This window comes from Leptidea sinapis, chromosome 4 (genome assembly GCF_905404315.1).
Source record: "Leptidea sinapis chromosome 4, ilLepSina1.1, whole genome shotgun sequence".
Classification (NCBI taxonomy): domain Eukaryota; kingdom Metazoa; phylum Arthropoda; class Insecta; order Lepidoptera; family Pieridae; genus Leptidea; species Leptidea sinapis.
Window position 1 is genome coordinate 15,606,550 of NC_066268.1, and position 17,096 is coordinate 15,623,645.

Genomic DNA, 17,096 nt, shown 5'->3' on the forward strand with positions numbered 1-17,096 from the left:
GAGACAAAGCCAGATTAGTTTTACGTCCCCTAAAACCCCCGTGTAGTAAATTTCATATTTGAATGCATCGTTGGAGCAAATTCAAGATAGAAAAACAACCAAAAAAGAACCTTTGGACGAGAATAGAATTAACATTTATAAAAACATTTCAAAGTTGACATTAAGGCTAAAAATTTATAAAGCAGTTTAAGTTTAGCTCGATATCTTAATAAGGTATCTTTAAGAGTTTTGTGATTATTATCACGCATTAATTAAAATAAAAAATTAGTGTGGAAATGTCCACCAAATAATTCCTCGGTTGAGTAATTGGCCACTGAATCTTAAGTAAAACTGTGAGTGCGGAATGTCTCATACGAGACGGCAATATTTATCACAGTCTCTGGAGACAGTATGACAGCCAGCTAAAATGTATGTGCCCTTCCGGAGTTCATTGCACGCACTTTCATACTTGAACCCAGATTATAAAACTGTATTAACTTATAGAACTTTATTGTAGAATCAATAACCGTTTTATGAATAATTTTATTGTCTATCTTGTGTTGTTGTTGATGTCCTTACATTGAGAATTGGCTATGATTTACTTTGTTAGACAGTTTTATTTTAATTCGTTTTTTTAAGATTTCTAAACATTATCTTTAAATTTACGTTTAACTTCAAAGACCATTTATCTAAAGCTAAGGTTAAGTATTAAATTAAAAACTGTCCAATAGATTGTCAAGAACTCTACTAAAAACATCTTTAAATGATAATAATTTTACACATAACTGACATAGAAATATTAAAAACCTTATATATATATAAGGTTTTTATACATATATATTTACAATACTACTACTACTACATAAAATTAAAACTATCATAACGTGGAAGCGTACCAAGAATACTGGCAGCATTACCGCGTTGGAGAGCAAGGCTGATCCGTTGACCGAAATAGCTGCCAGCGCTTGGGTTTCCAGTAGCCTTATTGAGGCGCGAGGATAGTATTTTGAACATTCTCCGCGCCTCTGGGCCCCACGGGCCAAGTGTCTCGACACCAAACGGCACAAAGATGTATGACTCACTGAGACCAACATATTTGCGACGCTTGCCGTCTTCGGCAGTCGAAGCAGCAGCCCCAGCTGACGTAACTTGGACATGAGAAGGAGCCAGAGTGTCGACGCAAGTAGCGTCCCACACCAGCGCCCTTCCCCGTGCCCAAGCCACCAGCGTCATTCCATCAGGACGCTTGCCATCGCGGCGGGTAATACCATTTGGCTCTAAAACAGCTGGTATATTAAGAGCGGCAAATGCCCTGCGGATGACTTCATTAATGCTGGCGTGACGACTGATACGGCCTGCCGATTTTAGGCAGGATAACCCGTGGCGTCCAAGAGCATCTACCTAAACGCCACATCTACATTGATGTGGTTCATTCAGTTTTATACATGGCCGGAGTGATACGCATATTGACAATGTCATATTGTCAAGTAGCGTTCCAATCGGCGCAGAAGGCAAGGCTTGTAACCAAAAGCCCGACTCATTTTGTGTCACGGCCAAAAGACGAGCACGCTCTGTTATGTCAGTAGATGAGATCAAAAGATCATCAAAGACTGACTTACTATTTCGGTCAACGGATCAGCCTTGCTATCCAACGCGGTAATGCTGCCAGTATTTTTGGTACGCTTCCACGTATGATAGTTTTAATTTTATGTAGTCGGAGTATTGTAAATATAGTTATAAGATTTGTTTTGATTAAATTTCTATTACATATATAACCCTATAAACCTTCGAGAAATTTGAGTTCAGTGTTTTATCGTTACATCATCTACAAGATGCATAGATTTTGCCGGATAGGACCCCAAATTGTATTCCTGTCAGTAAGGCTAAATAACTATTATAATATAGCTATTATAAGCGAAAAAGATTTACTGAGTGAGTGAATGTGATCTGAGTCGCAAAGCATTACTTACAAAACGACCCATAGCGTAGTGTTCCGCCATACACATAAGGTTTCATATGCCTGTAATTACTGGCAACTAGACCTCCTCAAACCGGAGCTCACTATCACAACTCTGTGGTACAAATAGATGTAGTAGCACTTAGTAGTATCACAATAACTGTATTTAATAAATACTGAGTAGAATAGTACTTTAACTTTATATTAGAACGCATGAATCGATGCACGCACACATATACATGATTCACAAAGCCGCTAAGCAATCTTGGGAAGATAATACTATTGAGTGCCACGCCTTAAATTTCAAGGAGAGTTCTATTACTTGTATTGTTGCAGTACTGCATCGACTAACACTGCACGTTATAATACATTATGAGGTTATTATTATGCGCACATGCTACATACGAGCGATAGGGGCACCGAGAGTGCCATGATCGATGCGTTTCATACGACGTTTTTCAACACACTTGCGCGGAAAACGACAGTATGGGGTTGTATTGAATTTTCCGCATTAAAGCCTTATGTGAAAAAATAATCATGGAAGGGATACATAGATTTTAATGGGCTGATTTAGATTTACAGGTAGTGTTTACATGTAAGGTGACCCGTATGTTTTATATCTTATAGGTTATGATACTCAATGCGATGCAATAAGATTCCTGTTACTAGCATGTATCTATGATGAAAAGTTTTGCTAAGATTAAGATATTATATTACATGAGAAGGAATTTTAAGTATCGTTGCTCTCATTTTCTAAAGACCCCTTTTCATAAATTACTGAAAATTAATTCATAGTCACGCCTTAAATGTTCTCAGCACATGTTCTAAATATTCATATCGTTATCACACGCGTGATGTTAACGAATACGTCCTCCTAAAAGCATAACTGTAAGATGACAGTCACAAATAGCTGCCATTACGAACTATTCAGGACACTTATGGCCGATTAATACATACATTAATTATCATTCGATCTGTAAGTAAATTATTTAATAAATATTATTCATGTATTTGTTTCATAAGCGTTGTTAGTTTTAAGCGCATCACCGAGCCTTCGGCATTGGAAACGCTAATGTGATTCTGCAAGAGATAAGAGCTTGTATTCCTTAATACAAAACCTTTGGATCTCCTTGCACTTTGCTCACTGCAAGCACGAGTTATGAGATTTTTCATTATGAAAAGTTACATGGATATTAATTTCACAAAGGTACAACGAATAATATAACATGTAGAACAAATTAATAAATTGAAATAAATAATTATATCATTGTTTATGTTCCTTTAACAATGTCAACCGAACAAGAGATGAACGTAATGTCTAAGAACCTTTTGATAATGTAGCATCCACTGACGTATTGTTAATTACTTACGTAATTTACTTTGTGACGCTTTTGCGCACTTGTGAACATTTCATGACTATTTACAGATGCTTTTTGTAAGTTTACGTAAATAAAAATTTAAAAAAAAATACGGTCGAAATGATATGTGTGCAACCTAGAGGGTTATGTGCGATTAAGCTCACAGTGTATTAATATAATAATATTCTATTATGCTTTATAATACTAATACACTCGGAGCTTTTTCGCACATATCATGTGTGTTATGAATTTTGACGGGGCATTAAACTGCCCTTCACAAACTTTTATTATTTATCCGTAAGGTGTAAATTGCACGCTTGAGTCGCAATCTATGAATCACCTTAGAACTGGAAGGTATAAGCACATTTTTATCCAGATGTTTTCTGTTGACATAAATAAGAAGCGAGATTTTCGCTCGATTTACGACAGTTTTTATAGCGTAAATTTTGTTCTAAGTGGTTACAACTTGGGCAGTTTTTGTGTAAACATTAGGTTTGCCGAGGTTTAGATTAATTTGACTCAATTGAGAAAGGTAAGATAATAATAAAACAACATCAAACTATATTAATCCTGAAATTTAGAAGTCGCATGCAAAACAAGTCGCGGGCATGAGTCTATTTCTACCCTACATCCCTAGCCATCGCACATTATTGAAAAATGCAGTAAAAATGACAAACATTAATTTTAATCCTCATTCAGGATTTTTGAAATATTTAAGAATAAAAGTGAAAAATAACAAAGACTATAATGTTACTCAGTTAACAAACATTTAAACAAATTGTTATGAAACACATTAATTAAAAACATTTACCGAGCCTACAGTGTGTAATCACAAGCGATAATTAAATGCTTTACGTTCTATAATAAACTCGATATAAAGCAAGTCCTTTCAAACATATTTATCATTTTGAAATACACGTTTCCTTGTATCCAAAGACGGTCACAAAATTATCTAGTTAATTATGTAGACTGTTCAGATATTTGCATCAGGAAATTTTATTTGATTTAAGCAATCATCGCCGGCAATCAATCGCTATTTTTTTTATATTCTGTGGCCGAACAACATGGGTAAATTAACCATTTTATTTACTCGTGTGGCCGAACGTCGAATCCAATCTTTAGCATTTTGAGATCACATTGGACTAAGTTTTATATAAAAATAATTTTCTAAATATAGTAAACGAGCCGTTCCCGCCGCTGGGTGAATTGTAAAAGGAAATAAATTTTATTAATCTTATTACAATTACAATAGTAGCTATAGACCATCTAGGATAAATTTCGCATCGAATGGTGGTATTTTTATGTCGATACGATCAGTGGTTTAGGCGTGATTGAGCCTCAAACAAAGACCATTTTCATTATAATATGTATAAATATAACTCACCTATGATTTTTGAAAAAAGAATAGATGTTTCTTGTAATATTTAAAAAAGGAGAGAAAATAATTGATGGGAATTTAATTTAATTGCTTGATATCTACTGGTAGAGATAGTAGAGAATCTATGGTCTTGCGTTCAAATTAGTATCTAGTAGTAGATTCTTGTAAGACCTTAAAAATAATTTTATTATTAATTTCTTATCTAATGCTTAATAAAGTAAGAAAGCTTTACCTTATCGCTGTTATGATCAAAGCGTCATACGAAAACTACAAAATATAGACATCTGCTTATTATAGTCTATGTTACCACAGCAATTTTATATCTCTATGAAGGTTTTTATAATATAAGCTACCTATATAAACTCTTAATTTTGAAAATTGTTAATTCTAAACTTAAAACGAATCACTCAAAACTGTTTTCATCAGAGGATTTCCTTAGTGAGTCATAAGACTTTTGGCGAAATTGCAAATAAAATGGTGGACATTTGCCAAAAGTTTTTTTATTTTCGTTGATATTTCTGAGAATGATAGCTGTTCCAGTTATTATAAAAACGGCAAGGTAGTTTTAGGTATGTCTACACTTATTTCTTCCTCTTCTGCATTTGCGGTAACTATTAGTATTCTACAAAAGAGAGCTAAAGCAATAGATAAAACAGTATAAGTAATATTTGAACTAGATTTTCCGTAAGTACTTTGATTTACGAAATTTGATTGTTCAAAAATTTTTTTTTCCTTAACCGTATTCATTCCTTCCTCCTTGCATTATCTTAAGAATGATCTAGGTAATGAAGGTACAGTTGACTCTATCATTCCATGCGTAATTTTGTGCTCATCTAATTTATTTTGAACTCGAACGAGTTACGATGTCAAGTCGATGGACTCATGTACCTGAAGGTGATAAAAATACAATCCGAACATTTGAAATTATACTAAGTTTGATAGTCCAAATTCACAAAACACTCTACATACATGTGTGTTGTGTAATAGCATAATAGGCATCGAATACCCGATATTTTCAGACAAACACTCTCTAAATGTCGGACTAAAACATAGTATTAGATAAAAGCTATGAGATAGTTAAAACGGGGTTATAATTTATGTCAATTATAACGATTACTTAAATGGTAAATTCTATGTAGCAATTTATTATTACTATCAATACTACAATCGACGATCAATGGCTTAAGCAATAACTGTTCAGATAACCTTAAGTGACCCCGACAAGACAACCTTGTTGCTTATTTGTTAAAGTATCTAGGTGCCGTTACTTCAATTAAGTTATTACAACATATTCACACTTTTAAAGACATGTCTGAATGTTACTTCAAAATAAAGCTTCACAAAGAAAAATTTTAAATTGCGTATCTAATAGATTTTTTATTACTTTTAACTTTATTTAACATCAAAAACTTTACAATGGAGAAAAAACACGATGTATTAAAGACGCAATTTTTTTATTGTTTGAGTACTTATTACCAATCGTGTAAGGACGAAGAACGAACAGATCAAATATTATGGTGAAATTTGAAGACATAAACAATCACATACGTTTCCAAATATTTTCATATTTTAATTTAAATATTGACCAATGAAGTGAAGTCGATACTCACTCGGTCTTTATGCAATACATTCGTGTCAGGATTACGTTATTAGGCTGTTTAATCTAGTCTATGCAGAGTAGTTTAACAACCATTACTAGTTATATCGTACCTGGCCGATCGTAGGCGTTACGAGTACCTCAGTACAATTTGTGAGATTTCCCGTTGTCCCGTCGAGTGTGGGCTTATGTAGACCCAGTTCATACAATTACTACTGATACATATTCCAAGATAGTACGTATCTTGATATATGCCGCGGTAGCATAAAGATAAATAATGTACCGCAAAAGTATTACCTTGATTCCAGTCACAGATTTCCATCATCGCAATTTACGCAACTTAAATACCATCTTTGATATCCTTAGATCATTTATACGTCTAGATAGACTATGACAGCTATGAAAACGTCGAAAAAAAATAGGTTAACTGTTAACCTCTATTTTGAGTAATGCTGCATGCATACAACACAAAGTACATACAAATTACGAGTGTAAGACGTAGCTTGTCACGCACACTAACGTAATAAACCTGGCCTGTTTTCATCTGTTGTCTTGCAGCAAGAGCCTCTATATAGACCTTTAAATTATCTAAGTTAGTATCATTGAGTTAATATAGTAAATATTAACTTAACAAAGATATTCCGAACAAATTATCGAGCGCAGCTTGATAGCTAGGGCCAAGCTATTTGAGATTCTCATTCATACTATTTACAAATTGTATACGTTTATCAAAATATTATTAAATTAAGCTCGTTTTAAACTTAGTGGTGAAAGGTCGCTACTTAAAGGTTACTACTTTTTACTTGTGTTTTAAAGTTATTAAAACAGAATTTACAATACACACAAAGGCTTATTTTAATTGAAACCCAGCACTCAAATGCGTGTTATTGCTACAAATGCTGAGCATAATATACTAAATAAGTTGACTACAGGTGGCCACAACTCGTTTTACAAAAAATCAAAGTGAGACATCTTCCTCTATTACTAGGTACTATGCCTACATAATGTTTTGTATGCGATTTTTAATAAGATTTTCCTCCTCGGTTTACAAAACTAATGGACTACTTTTGTCTTTGAACAACAGACAAAAGTGAAAGTTTTGTCTTTGAAAACAATATACAAACCCTCTTGTATATTCTCTATATTTCTGTCTTTATACCTTGCGAGTGGTATTTACTTTATAATCTTATAATGAGAAAAGTATGTAGAGATCGAAGGTTAAGTTTACAAATCTCCTTAAATACTAGCAGTACTTTATTCGTCAGTTTTAAACCATTTCTATGACAGAATTGATTACTGCGGTTGTTCATTACAAAGAAACTTACTCAGTCCATATTATCTTTACCACAAAACCAAGCGTCGTGTCCTCGGATGTCCTGTTTTCAATCTAATTAATCATATACAAGTAGTCCGAAGATGTCTACCCAAATATGAACTCAATGTTCTTGGTTCAAAGTTCACTTTAGTCCAACGATGAACAAATCATAATTATATTTGCTAAATGAATCATCAATCAATAATTGTCTTTATGAGACGATTCGTCACAAAGTGCCGTTCATCAAACTACAGTGAAGTTATACAGGTTTAACACAAGTGCATAATAACAGCGACACCGTCTCAAACAGAATCTGTTTTCCTTAAATTCTTGACTCATTTTGGTTGATTCTAATATTATTCAAATTTTTGTCATACGTACTGAATACATATTCAGAATTCTATAAATTATAACATTTTAATCAAAGGCGTTTTTTTTAAATAGTAGTATATAGTTGTAGGGACAATTTATTGACCTCGAAATACCCCCGATTCGGTCCTCAATGAAACACTTTGTCGGTCGCTCTTGAGTCTTGACGAACATTTCAGTAAGGTGCTGGTACTAAAATAAAATGAACCTTTATGTTGACTATCTTAATGTTGTTTTATGAAAACTTATACAATGAAAATCTCTCTTAAAACTCTATCTTCCTTCTCCAAGTCTTTGTCTATGCTACAGTACATTACTATCGCGCGGTGTAACTACTGCGTAGCTAAAAGCCGTAATGATAATAGCCTTTGATTGACAAGCTAGAATAAAGGTCTAGAACAAAGGTTGATTGCAATATAGTTTGGTCAGCAGTGCACTTATCAAATGCTAACATTTGATAGGCAAGTTGGTATTTCGATTCGGTTGCAATAAGTTATTTTGAATGGAAAAATACAGACAGAATTTCAATATTCATCGTTTGAAAATTTCAGATCTACAAATTTATTAAAATACCATTACAACAATTTCATAGAAGGTAAAATAACTAAAAAATTCGTCACGCTTCTGCGTCGTTGTCTTCTTATTTCTTTCCTTATTTTTATTAGACTTAAGGTTCGTACTATACAGCCATATTCTAAATTCTGTGACATTGACTGACTAGTTTTGAAACAAAATTTCAGATTTACAAAATTTCAACATACTCGTTTGCTTAAACTCACTGTGAACCTCACTCACTTGTGACTCGAAGATTTCATGATTATATTATCTTATTATCATACTATTCAAAGCCCGGCAACGCTCCTGCGATTCCTCCGGTGTTGAAGGAGAATGTGGGCGGCGGTGATCACTTAACACCAGGTGACACGTAGGGTAGGGCGGGGCTAGTTGAGCATAGGGGCAAGTTGGGCAATCAAAATATCTCGGAAACTATACACCGCACGCAGAAACATCAAATAGCGAAAAGAAAGCGTCGACAGAGAAGAACTTATCGCACGACCACCAGTGGTGAAACGTCGATCGAGTAAAGTACATGACTGCATTATTTATTTTGACAACAAAGAGTAAAATAGTTGTAAACAGTAATATTTCGTCTGAAATAGTCATATTTCATTTGTTTTCAATCGGGTAAGTGTTATACAATGATAAATTTATTCTACTTTTGATACATATAAAGGTTCTGCGTATAATTCTAACAGATTGTTCATAATCTCACCTTTGTCTTAAAATTTCGGGGTGGGGCTAGTTGAGCTATAGTTGCTCAACAAACATGGATTCAGTGTATCAGATATGTGGAATGTGGATGAGACAGGAGTGTCCACTGTGCTGAAGCCAAATAAGATTGTTGCTGGGAAGTTTAAAGTATATCAGGCGAGAAACATGCATACAATGTCAAGTTTGCAGAAAATGGGCTCATAATAAATGTGAACCTGGTGCTGGTCTTACTATCGTTAGTGTCAATTGCAACAATGACATGAGTTCATAATTCGAATAATTTAGTTTTATCGTTTTGCCCATAAAAATTATAAATAAAAGATGATTGTCAAAAACAAATTTGATTTCGTGTCTATATTAAATCCATCTGAGTGCTCAATTTGCCCCATATCCTTGCTCAACTTACCTCACCCATGGGGTATGTTGAGCAAACATGACTTTCGGTATTTAAACAGCTGTAGTTCTTAATCTCAACTAGCTAGAAATAATGACTATGGACACTTTTGCTAAGGGATATATTAGTAATTGATCAGTATGCAGAACAAGACATTAAGAGTTATCGTTGAGGAGCTATAGCCGCTCAAGTGAAAAATTGCTCAACTAGCTCCGCCCTACCCTACGCTCATTTATCCTCCTTTATAATAAAAAAAACCCTATGATATATTTTTTTTTGAGAGTCAGGCTGAATCCCTTTGGTTGTAAAAATATTATTATTATTAATTAATGGGAATTTGTTTTTTCTTTAGTAAAAGGTTGTGAAGGCCTAATATTTCGAATGATATTTATTTATTTTCCAATCTTGTCTGAAGAATATCTTATATGAATAAAAATATAGGCTCACAATGATTATGTCCCTAAGAGAGTATACGCTGTGATGATCACTTATCAAACCAGTGAATTGCTATCAAGAATTAAATTTGTAATAATTACGTATTTAAATAAATTTACAAAATATATTTTATCAATTACATGAACAAGGTCACGTTGCAGTTTGTAATGGCAGATAATGTTGTTCATTTGTTAAAATAATTGCATTAACTGACCTTAAACTTTCGCTGAAACACAATATTTTAGTTGAATTACCACGCAGTTGGACACTGACTAGCAACAGGCAATGTAATTTAAATACATTATTGAGTTTCGTAGGTGACATTTCGTGTTTTTTATGTTTTTAAGAAGTTAACTTTTGTTTATCATTCAGCTTGACTTTTTAGTTTCTTAACGCTTATCAGAGCAGTCATTCTAATGGAGGAGATTAAATAAATAAACCTTTCAAAACAAGTTTTATTGCACTATTGGAAAACAAATGAATAGGAATATAAAAGGGCAATTTAATTTAAGTAAATTTCTGTAGTTTCATATGATTTTTTATTGCGTTCACAAACTCTGTTGAATATCCCCATATCGTATCCGTTGTGAATTAATTAAAAAACCTTTAATAAAGACAATTCTGTTTCTGTGGCAAAGTATATCGGTATTCTTAAAATAAGCGTTAGTATTGGAAATGTTCTGCAGACAACGATTATCTATTAGGTTAATGCAATCGGCATGCCAACGCTTCCGTATAAGATCTAGAAATGTTTCTCTGCATTTGAGCAAAATAACGAAAGTAAACGGAATGTATTTTAACATTAATATTACATTAAATACCTAGTTACAGGATACTATGCCCTGGACCACCATATTTTTACTACAATTTTTTTGCCCATTAAAATATATTTTTGATTAACAAAAAAGGGTTTTTCTTTTATGTTTTATTTTGGTTCGAAAGTCCGGTCGAAGTCGCCCCAATTTTTTTTTGTGAAAAATGAAATTGTGACATTTTTCTTTCTTTTTTTCCTTTGGTGTTAAGTGATAACCGTCGCCCACATTCTCTTGCAACACCAGAGGAATCACAGGAGCGTTGCCAGTCTGTAAGGAAAGATGTACGCGCTTTTTTTTGCCTTTTATTCTTCAAGAAGAATATACCTTTAAGAAAAGTAATAAACTAAATTATCTGTTCTTTAATAACCAACGTACCTAATTGGTACGCTGCTGACCCAAAGTAGGCAATTTTTTCCACTTACCTTAAGCTGGGCGGTCTTTGTTAAATAGTAGACGATTGAAATTCATATTTCTTCGTGAACGATGTCTATATAAGTAAAAACTCATTTGTAGAAAATAGCATTGTAATTGTAATATTGTGTGAGTTAATATTCCGTAAATCGAATGAGTTTACGACGTCAATACGAGATAAGGTTCCAGGCATACAACAGGTCTAGTTAAATATGAACATAGTCGTTGATACGCCCTCCAGTCCACTGATACGAGCTGCGATAAAAGGTCATCTCCCACAGGATGTCTTCATACAGCGCTCGTTTGTGCCGACACCCGGACATACTACGACATGTTCTATGTGAATACATTTTTATTATCACTTACATAAATAGATAGTTGCGATAATAAATATATACGACATTACTATTCATTATATCAATTAAAAAGTAGTCAAACCGTATGAAGGTAAACCGTATACGTACCTACGTCATAGTTACGATAATAATAATTATTTTAGAATTTAATAACTGCATATTAACTTTTATATCGACTATTTTTAAGTTATTATTGTTTTGTTTATACTATGGGTACTTGTCTATTTATTTCTACAGAGATTATAATATAGAGCTATCCATTATATTAATGAAAAAGTATTCAAACCGTACCTACGTCATAGTTGTGATAGTTCCTAATAATTATAAAATTTAATTAGTGGATATTAAATTTTATACTTATAATCAACTATTTTTATGTTATTATAGTTTTGTTTATACAATACGAAATATCCATTATATTATATCACTTAAAAAGTAGTACTACTAACCATAACATCTACGTCATAAACATTAAAAAAACGCAAATACATTTAAAGTATGTATAATAGCAAAGCAACAAAACCAGTATCGCGGCAGGGTAATATCATTAAATTGATACTTTACTAGCGTCCAGATCTCAGCTTCTTTACAATAAGTAATCAATATGTATCGCTAACATTCAATAAAACTGGTTTTACAATAATATCTGCCGTGAGCTAAAGTACAGAAATGATTATTACTATTGAATTTAAAATACAATGCTATGAAATCCCAGTCTTCACAATTTACTTAACAATTACAATTTATTTTGCAAAATTTTTACGCGGAAAAACCATAACGTCATGTTTAGGAAAGTTATATCAAAGGCTATATTATATTGAACCAACATCATTCAACGTTTGTGACCGCTAAAACATCTGACTCACGACTGCGTTACGTATCCTATATGACTCATGCTATATGACCGACTGACACGTCGTATTAGAAGTTAAAAAATAAATTGTTTTATATATTTATTTCCTCAGATGTTCCTGTGTACTAGGACTAAACCGTTGATACACATCAATGTATCCATTCCACTGCCTGTGACGAACCGATGGACAAATTGCGAGCATCCGGATCGTTGCAAGTACTCTGTATTATATAATAGTATAGTGTCTGTGATATTTAAGACGATAGTGACTCACTGTTATCGTGTTGTGGCCTCGGAGTGACGCTATAGTGTAAGAAAGGTAATTAGGATTCTATATTGTTAAGCCATTAACATATGAACATACGGTTACTCATGCCCAAGATGAATGAATGACGGAAAAAATCAATCTATCGTAGCATACATTGGCTAAATTAATGTAATATTTAATCCTATACGCTTATTTTAGCTTATTTATAAGCATTGGTCCGTCTTTTTGTTTAAGTAAACATTTACGGCCCTACAAATAAACTTGGTATAAAGTTATACATGAGAACAAACCAAGAATATGCAAAATGTTGACTATATCGCTGACAACACTGTCAATATAATGATAAATTCCTTAATATAGATTCCTTAATTCTAAAGATTCCCAAATGTCAATCAGCCTTGCAAATAAACGCGGGAAACGTAATACTTCCAAATGAATCAAGGCAAATGTCTATTAGTAAACATTTTGCATATTCTTGGATTGTGCTCAGGTATAACTTTATGCTAATTTTATTTGTAAGGCCGTTACTGTGTTATTAATAAACGCGAAGTAAAGTTATTCCAAATTTAAAACTTTTTGTCTTACCTTAGTCACTACAGACGTACAAGACAGGAATGACAAGGAGAAGTAATTTTGAAGTTGGAGTAACATACCATTACGTTTATTAATAAGACAGTTGAAGTAAGAATGCTGAAAAAGCGTTAGGAACATAATATGTTAAAAAAAAGACATAAGATTAATTATTATAATGATCTTTTAGTAACCGCCTTTTAAGTTGAATAACTCTAATTTCGATTTGAGATCTTTGAAGACATATATTGCTAGAATACACTATGACATAGGTCATAAGTTTTTAGTTTATTTGGTGCTTGTATTTATAAATATAATATTTACATGTAAACGCTCTGTCAGATATAATTATTAAAGGATTATTATTTTATATCTCATTTAAACTATTTGGGTATCGATATTTCTCGGTCTCTGAAAGCATATTATTAATTATTAAGATGCGACTGTAATTCAAAATTGAGAAAGCCATATTTAGATATATAGATAATTATTATGTTTTTATCAATAAGTAGATTAATTTAGATCTATACTTCTGATTTTATTTTTTCAAATGGTCTGTGAATTGAAATACGATATTTATTGCAATGTAAATCAAACTAAAATCTTAACAATCGAACCTTTTATAAATTCGTTTCGGACTTCAGAGTAATAAGTATCGTAGATAACGATCTCCTTGTATGATATGAATCAAAGCAGTTCAAGAGAAAGCACACGGAAAGTAGGGTAGGGAGTTGTACAAAAGAACATTGGGCGTTATACACGCCGCAGCTTGCTGTGTGGGAGGCCCTAACTTAACCACAAACCCAGGGCTGTGCCTAGGTTAGGTGCTAACTTAGGCACTTCTAAAATTGTAATTGGACATTATTTTATCCAGCTGTAGTCGGGCATAATACATTCATAAATTCAAAATCAGCGGGAACTTGGCAGACTAGGAGGGTGGGTACCACAGCGGTGCCTTATTCTGCTATCAAGTAGTTATGTGCAAGCATTACTGTTTTAGTTTGATGGGCGCCGTAGTAAGTGAGATGACTCAAAGTGACGGGCGCAATTACGATGCTGCTTAAAAATTTTGGGGTTTTCGAGAATCCTGAGCGGCACTGCATTGTGATTGGCAGGGTGAATCACCTACTATCATTGTAGGATTTGCTTTTCGTCACTTTTTCTCATAAAAATAAAAGTTGCAAATATAAAGATACTATCCTGTTTTTAATATTAATAAAACAATTAATATAATGTAGAATACTGCCATTTAATTATTAACGTCCGCTAGACACTACAATTGTTGTTTGAATTAATTTAACAGCAGGTTAGTGATCGATTATGAAAATCACGCTGGGTTTGACTTATACCTGAGTAGCAGTAACAGGTGACAACCCTAACTTGAAATCTGAATAACGAGTTTTAACGCGAACTCTGACACATCCACGAAAAATGATGTTACCGATCATAATGTGTTATTGTATCGGTGGTCGGTAGTCGCTGGAGCATTTTTTATTTTTTCTTATGAATAAACACCGAAGAGATTGTAATTTGTGTCCGCATTTAAAGAGATTAAATTATAGCGAATACAGAAGAGGCTATATATTTTATTAATCTAAATCTAGTTGAACTGTGAAACGAATATTCAAATTTTAATTAAAAAATAATTCAACTGTACACATTCGTGTAAGGAAATTAATATTGCTCAAGTACAGGTGTTTCAAATAATTAAACTGTTATTTAAAAGATTCCTTACTTATGAAATTAAGGTTTGCTTTCTTAAAATCACAGTAAAAAAATGATTCTAGCTACGAGTAACTAATATTTTATTTATAATTTATTGAAGTACCTAGGCGTTACTTTGCAGAAATCCAAAATTATTCAAATGTTTTGACTTTTATTTACTGTCAATTCCGCCAACATTTGTCTTCAAACAATTCGAGACGTGTTACGCCTCTACACGAGGCATCCTCAGGAGATGTTGACTCGCTGAACTCTGGCACGAGACTTAGTTTTGGCAAGTAAACATCTCCTGAGGAAGCCAAACTCTGGCTACATCAATTATTGGCTTATTTAAATTAATTTTAAGGTTATATAGTCTCAAAACAATGCAATTATTGTATTCGACTATACAAAAGCAATTTTAGAGAAATTTTATTTATCAATTAAATGATTTCTAAATGCACACCTATTTAATTTATAAGTATCCTAGTATTCGTAGAGTTGTAGATAATAATTTATAAATTAGGCTATAAGACTGCCTCGTACTTGATATACAATGTAAATATATTGATATAATATTATTAACCTCCTTCGATAACCTTAAGTTTATGTTATTAAAGTTAAGTTAGCGCAGTTATTCATTGTTCTTTACTTTCATCACATTATTTGTATAAAATCATACGTCACTTGATATCTTCTTATAATATAATGATAAATTGAATCTCTTATGTGTGGTCTAATTGTATAATCGTAGATTTTGATACGTTTTGTAATACGAACGAATGATTAACTAGTCAATAAAAATTGTAATACACTTTGCTTTGGTTTCATTTTGCGAGTTTCTGTGAGATTAGCTTGGCTTCTAATACCTTTGTTCCGACCTCACCTACACACAGGTTTTCAGGTTGTTTTGTAATCTAGAGAAGCGTAGCTGATTATAACTACTATACTTTATACTAGCTATGTATATAACAGATATCTTACAAAATATTTATATAAGGGTTGTGTATCTAAGAATAAAACAGCCCTTTATATTGAACTTTTGACATTATGAATACAGTGTCTCTTAGCGAAGAACTTGAATCTTGTCCATGGCAATTTGTGGAAAAAATATTGCTCGATTTCGTCATCCGCTTGTGTCTCCTTTATTTCCTTTGAGGCTGTAATGTTAGCCCCAGAGGTTAGTAACAACATTTCTGGGGCTACCATACTGACATCGTGTTCTTGTCATGTCCTGGCTTGTTTTATTTCATTTCAGGTGATCTATTTTCGATAACAAATCGATATGTTTTTGTCCTTATTTGGCTACTTCGGACAAAAGTGCGTGCGAGTCAACTGACGGTAGGTGCCTAACTGTTCGTTTGCACAGGATTCTGGCTAGCTTATAGGTACCACAACAGCACCTATTTCTGCCGTGAAGCATAAGAATTACTGTGTTTCGGTCTGAAGGGCGCCGTAGCTACTGAAATAACTGGGCAAATTAGACTTAACATCTTATGTCTCATGGTGACGAGCGCAGTTGTAGTTCCGCACAGAATTTTTGGGGTTTTTCAAGAATTTAATGCATTGTAATGGACACGACGTATCAATTACCATCAGCTGAAAGTCCTGCTCGTCTCGTCCCTTATTTTCATAAAAAAAACCTATGGCGGATATACTCTCTTACAAGGCGTTCCTCTGGTCAGAGGCAACACAGGAGCGTTTGATTCATCTCCTTTTAATATGCGTTTCAAAATATTTTAGCTTAGACCCTGTAACGTGAAGTAGTGGGTGTACATACTGCCCTGGACATAATTTTTTTTAATGGAACAGGACAAACGAGCGTACGGGGATAACCGTCGCCCTTCCGTTCTCTTGCAACACCAGAGGAATCACAAGAGTGTGGTCGGCCTTTAAGGAAGGTACCCATGACGTATTATCCCGAAAACACTGCACAAGGAAGCTCATCACATAGCTTAGCTTTAAATGGAAGAAAGTTCCTTAAAAACCGCACTGTGGAGGAACGCCACACATAGTTGATAGCAACTTCAGTTGGCTACTATAGGCGCTGTAATGTAGGCATGGTAAT

The 17,096-nt window shown here is 33.4% G+C and overlaps 1 protein-coding gene across 1 annotated transcript in view; it reads left to right on the forward strand.

The window, feature by feature from the left end:
* LOC126980086 (integrin beta-6-like) overlaps nt 1-15,845 on the forward strand; it is a 63,655-nt gene extending 47,810 nt beyond the window's left edge. Inside the window, exon 7 of the mRNA XM_050829701.1 lies at nt 12,602-15,845. The gene's annotated coding sequence lies outside the window, so the exon portion shown is untranslated. The remainder of the gene's footprint in view (nt 1-12,601) is intronic.
* The last annotated feature ends 1,251 nt before the right edge of the window (nt 15,846-17,096 follow it).